Raw genomic sequence first — 6,876 nt, forward strand, 5'->3', positions numbered from 1 at the left:
AAAAGTGGTTATACACATACCAATAATATCAGTTTCAGATTATTGGACTGTGTAATTTTTTTTTACGATATTATAGCTGCATGCCATTCGTGCCTTTGCCTTGTTAACTTGTTTTTGCCTGGAAAAAAATATCATTAACGAATTAAATGGCCGTATGTTTAGTAGTTATGTTTCATTAAATATTTATTTTGGACTAAAATAAAATTGTATTTAGATTTTTTATTTCATAATTTTGTATTTGAAAAAATTTTTGAGATACATGTTAAACTAAAAATAGGGGGGAGAGAGGATTGTTACTGCCCCATTTGTGTTTCAACCGTGACGTAGCTGTGTCCGTATGACTGTGTTTCGGTTTGAAGGATGGGATATGGCGTGAATTTACTGAGTACAGAGGAATAACACCTGCGTCCTCAGGAATGGCAACGCTTGGGGGGGTATCATGTGCGAAACAGTATACTCTGTTATATCCATGGTACTGCTCATGTCTATAGGCGACGGTTACCACTTTCCATCAGGTGGGCCGTCAGCTTGATTGCCATTCTAAGTTGTATAAAAAAAAACCTCCATGAGGATGACTCTGGAAACGTTAAAATGTATTACTAACTAGATCACGAGTGGTAGCTATCAAAGCAAACCCCCTTAGTGGCTGATTAAATATGAGTTCCCATATTGTATGTGCTTATTATGTAACTATTAATTTTTTTTTTAAATAAAACCTACATAAACGGTTGCTTAGAGTATTTATTGCGAATATTTCGCAAATTAAAGGAAAAAAAAAAATAATAAAAACAAACTGTAGAGATATTTTAATCTATAGGATAGATAGAATAATCATCCTATCTATTCTATCTTATTAATCTTGATCTTTTAATTTTCAATTGACTTCAAAAAAGAAAGGGATAATAAATTCGTTTAATATTTTTATATGTGTCGTGTATTATAACTCGTTCATATATAAACCTTTTTCGTTTCTTATAGTAGTTAGGCCTTTACAGTTACAAATAATAACAAATTTAAATATTATTACAAAACAGTGTAATATTTATTTGTAATGTTTTATTATTATTATTATTATTATTTAATTATATTATAAATAATTTATTTCTGAATTTCATCATCGTCATCATCATCTCAGGTATTATCCGTCCACTGCTGAATACAGGCTTCCCTCATAGACTGCTATAAGGAACGGTCGTTCCTTATGGCAATTTGACCAGTCGCCACGATTGACAGGCGGGTTGGCAACCGCAGTTTGGTTCCTGGTGATGTTTTAAGAGGGACAATTTCTGCATTCATTACCTGCTATTGTAGATAATAACAAAAATAATTTAAAAAAAAACATGCGATTTGGTGATATATTACATTGTAGCGTACAGTAAGAAGCGAATGATAGCAACACCGGATGTGCTCCAGGATTGGTCCGTCTCGTTACGAAAAGAGAACATAAACTTACTGTGTGTCAACGGACGTCTTTTCAAAATTTCAAATGGATCGACGCAACGGCTTTTATCTAAATTTATATTTTTATAATTATGTGCAAATAAAATCGAATAATTCAAGCTTGTTTATATGAAATTGACCTTTTAACGATCTGTTGAAGACATCAGCATGTACCATACATAAATTCCATTCAATTTACTAATGATAAATTCAAAGAAATGTCAATAGCATTGAATTTTTATAATTACTTTGATATCTATATTATGATTTGTGAAATCATTTTATCAATACATTATAAATCATCGCCTGTCAAGTTTATTATCAAAAATCAGAACTAGATTAAACCAGTTGAGCTAATTCATTTTGCAATTAGCAATTTAGTTTGAAATTAATTGATTTGTATCAATCAATGATAGGATATCAAAAATATGTGATAGTATATTTAATAGCATTAAATATACTATCACATTTTGGCTATATCAATTGGGCTTTTAATTTTTAATTTACAAGCGGATGTGCAGAAATTATATTAAATTTAATTTTGCCGATGATACAAAAAAAAAAATACTAAATTTAATAAATATTTTTGATAATCTATTTGAGCATCATCATCATCAGCGTCATTACCATCATTAGATGTTGTTTTCAGTTGCTTGCTGTATACACGTATATCCCTTGTATCTACTCTCTCTCTACAACGTACTCGCTACTTACACTGTCTTCACTCCATATAGTAGGCGTGGGGGGGGGGGGGAGGAGATCGTCCTCCACTGCGTGTTCCAGTACGGGGTCACCACTCAGGAATCTCTCTTTCCCATTGCTTGGGTACCTCAGTCCCATTCGTGTTTCAACCGTGAAGCAGTTGTGTTTGCATGGCTGTGTTTCGGTTTGAAGGGTGGGATACAGCAGTGAATTTACAGGGTACAGAGGAATAACACATTGACAATTTTAATGTATGACTGTAAAATAATTAATGTTTTGTAATTAATCGTATTGTATGCCCGATGTATGGGTAGGCTGTTTTCCTTTGAGACGTTAATAACATCTTACGAAAAATTGTAACATACAGCTCACAATAAATTTATTCTATTCTATTCTACACCAGAGTCCTCAGGAATGGTAACACATGGGGGGTATCATGGGCAAAATAGTATACTCTGTTATGCCCATGGTACTGCTTATGTCTATAGGCGACGGTTACCACTTTCCATCTAAATGTTATTAATGTTAAATTATATTTCATTTGTTACATTATGCAGGCTAAGTCGCGGGTAGAGCTAGTATCATAATTAAAATCTTAATTTAACTGTAGCTAAATGCACGTTAGCGTCGCTGCGTTTATCATACACCGCTCATAAAGGTGGGTAATTAAACAAGTTCATTTGTGTTTTAACGTCGTGCGCTGTTTGCATGAGTTCCGTTTAATTGCGAATGAATTATGAATATTTACAGGCAGTATTTCGATGTCAAAACGTGTGGTACAATTCATAAGAGATAAGCTGAACACACCCGGCCGTGTGGTCCCGACTTAGAACAGGACGCGCTTCCTGATACCATTAAGAGACTACCGACTAATACTGTATTTCAATGTTCATGCTCACTTATTTACTTTATCCGAGCAGTAAGTGCTTTATATTATTCCTAATTTCGTGTATAATATAGTATATATTATATATGTGTATGTATATTTGGTATTTATTAGTTTATATATGTAATTTTAGTATGTATGTATATCAATAATTACTAGTACCGCATTCGAGTATTCTGACACTTCCTTATGGTTGACTGGGAGAGAATGCTTTTAGCATTAAGTCCGCCATGTACACATATTTGTACTAATGAATAAATAAATATAAATAACCACCCCTTTCTTTCCCGTGAGATTTGTAAGAGGCGGCTAAGAGAGGACGCGGGATCGGCAGCAGCGTCCCTCTTAAAATATTTCCAAAGGCTAACTGTGGTTGCCAATACGCCTGCCAAGCATGGCAACTACTGGCAAACCCCCTCAAGGGGGAGGCTTAAGTTCAGGAGTGGACAGTTAAAGGTATGATTGTTTGATGATGATGATAGATGATATGAAGGAAGGACTGATATGGTGATGATGAAGCTAAACACACGCTAATATTGTCTTCTTTTGGAGAAAATGTAATTGAACTACCATTATCGTATCGAGTAATGGAACGTAATGGATTGTAAAACATTGTAATATAATAATTATTAACTCAAATATGTATATTTATTTATTCTTCAACCTTTGTACACAATACGAAAATATGAAAGTACATATAAGAATAATATCTCCTTATTTTTTCTTTAAAAAGGCTTGTTTTTAGTTTTAAAATAACTAATAACAGTAAGCCAGCAACACAGCCAATTTGAGGCAGAGTATTTAATATACCGTGTATTCCCGGCATAGATTAGGCCACATATTTCTTTTCTGTGGGTGTTGTAAGAGGTGACTAAGAGAACTTAGTTGTCGACGGGTTAGTAGCAGAGTCTCTTTTAAAACTAAAGCCTAACTGTGGTTCCAAGGTCCCATCTGTCAAATTTGACGATCACTAGGAAACCCCCTTCATGGAGAAGGTTTATATTCGTAGAGGACAGTTAATGGCTAATATCATATTAGCAATTTAAAACCATTTTAATATCAACCAACTTTTACTAATTTAATACCGGTTTTATAACCGGTTTCTCAGAGTTCTCTATATTAAAAAACCGGAATTAATACAGGTAAACCTTGGGAGAAGGTTGTTAGTAATGTCAATCCCATTGCTAGCAATATGCCCTGACAGGTCGACCTCCACGTGATCCCCCCTGGTAACCATCATGCTGAATTCCAGGTGTATTAATCACGATGGGCTGGGGGGAAAGGGATTGTTAGCAATGGAGTTTGACAACCCCATTGCTAGCAATATGCCCTATTAGGTCCACCTCCACGTGATCCCCCCTGGAAACCATCGTGAACAATCCTTGTTGAATTCGTCACGATGAGCTAACTAGCCTGCTTCATCCTCATCTATCATCCTTCACTAGTACCCCGCCGGTGTATACCGATAGCGCAGACGGGTTAACCATTCCACTATTCTTTTTTTTATGCAACTTAGAATGGCAAACAAGCTGACGGCCCACCTGATGGAAAGTGGTAACCGTCGCCTATAGACATGAGCAGTACCATGGACATAACAGAGTATACTGTTACTGTACTATCATCCATTAAAGAAAAAAAAAAACACAACAAAACCGCTAACCGCTCAAGACTTGCACTACAACGCAACAGTTGTCCGCTCACCTCAATATGTCATTGTTGAAACTGCGTCCAATATTTATAGATTCCGCATTAAATCCGATTGCAAATGTCAATTAGCACCGCTGATGTATGCAGTAGGTAGGCGAACGCTGATCGCTCATTTATAACCGTCCGTCGTAACTGGATACTTTATATAATAACTAATCGGTTATAATCATTTGTGAGTCGTGAACTGGAGCGGTGTTTTGTAACTCTTGTTTATAAGTAGTTCATATATATTTATTTTTAATAGACGATAAGTAGATAAATCGTTTTGTACGTTATTTAATAACCAGAGGGTCTACCATGAAATGTTTTCCGAAATTTCGGAGTCAAACGAAACACGAAATTTGATGTTAAAATTACTGTTTGGAAATATTAAAAATGTTAAAATATTGTTCCTTTGGACTTTCATGATAGGATGTATGACGAACGAAATGTTTAACTCCATTTATTGGTCCGATTTTGGTATAAACAAAAACACAAAATTGAGTCTGAAATTTCGGAATTTCATTTCAGTTCAGTAGACCCGCTGTTTTTGTATTATTCTTTAACTTTAAATGTAAAATTATATAAGTTTGTTTGTTTGTTACGTTATAACACCTTAACGGCTCAACTAATCACTATGAAATTTGGTGTGCATGTATTGTATGGAACGGAGAAGAATATAGGTTACTTTATATTACAGTCATGTGAACGAAGACGCGGGTAAAAGTTAGTGAAAAATTAAAGATTGTGTCCCACAAAACTAAACTCCTGAACCGATTTTGGTAAACATTTTAAAGGATCAATCTGCAATTATATCATTTTAGAAAAAAATTGAATTTTCCAAATCGATTTATAATTGACAGAGTTTTTTATGGATGATAATGGAATGGTAACCACACCCGCGCTATCGGTATATACTGGCGGGGCACCAGTGAAGGATGATAGGTGAGGATGAAGCAGGTCAGTTAGCCCATCGTGACAAATTCAACAAGAATTGTTCACGACGGTTTCCAGGGTGGAACCACGTGGAGGTCGACCTAATAGAGCATATTGCTAGCAACGGGACTGTCAAACTCCATTGCTAACAATCCCTTTCCCCCCGAATTGATAGAGTTATGAGGTAACAAACATAAAAAAATACCGTCTAATTGAGAATCTTCTTATTTTTAAAGTCGGTTAATATGTAAAATAAAGCTCATTCAACATTTATATATATATACATTTACTAGCTGACTCGGTAAACGTTGTTTTACCATATACATTATTTCTAGAACTGTACATGAAAATATATCGTACTACAATTATTATATTCGATTGTCATCTTGCAACCCCATTGCGGCATATAAAAATTGCGATTAAACAACAGGGGTTGATCGTAAAAACGTGAAAATTTGAATTTGTAAGTATATTTCCATGCTAAATCATAATAAAATAAAAATAAAATAAATTGTCAAAAAAATAAAAAAAATATATTTATTACCTTTATCATTGAGGGGTACGAAAAATAGATGTTGGCCGACTCGCAGACCTACCCGATATGCACACAAAATTTCATAAAAATCGGTAAAGCCGTTTCGTAGGAGCTTCGTAACAAATACCGCGACACGAGAATTTTATATATTAGATATATATATAAGCCCATTATAACTGCGTCCATGTATAAAAAAGTGTTTTCACAGTTCTGATATTATAAACTATATATTCAAAATTTTATGAAGAATAATTGCCTTTTCATTATTCATTAATACATACATACATACATATCTGTCACGCCTGTCTCCCATTAGGGTAGGCAGAAACAATGGAACGCCAAATGCTTCGATTCAAACAGACCTCTTTCGCTTCCTCCACATTCATCAATCTTGTCATACACACTCGTCGGTTACGGGTACTTTTAATTTGGCCCTTCTTCAGCACGTCGCCTATTTGGTCGACATACGTCCGTCTAGGGCGGCCTCTACCGACATCTCCATTCATTCTTGCTCGATAAATCTCTTAATCTTATCTCTCTATTCATTAACAGTTAATTAATGCCTACACATATAGAAATTTGCAATAATTTCGCTGTACATGATTGCAAAATATTTCAGGTTATAAAACACTAGCGACCCGTCCCGGCTTCGCACGGGTGGACATTTTTACAACATTTTAAAAAGTGGTTA

Source organism: Galleria mellonella, unplaced genomic scaffold, assembly GCF_026898425.1.
Source record: "Galleria mellonella isolate WM207_F2 unplaced genomic scaffold, CSIRO_AGI_GalMel_v1 utg37, whole genome shotgun sequence".
Classification (NCBI taxonomy): Eukaryota; Metazoa; Arthropoda; class Insecta; order Lepidoptera; family Pyralidae; genus Galleria; species Galleria mellonella.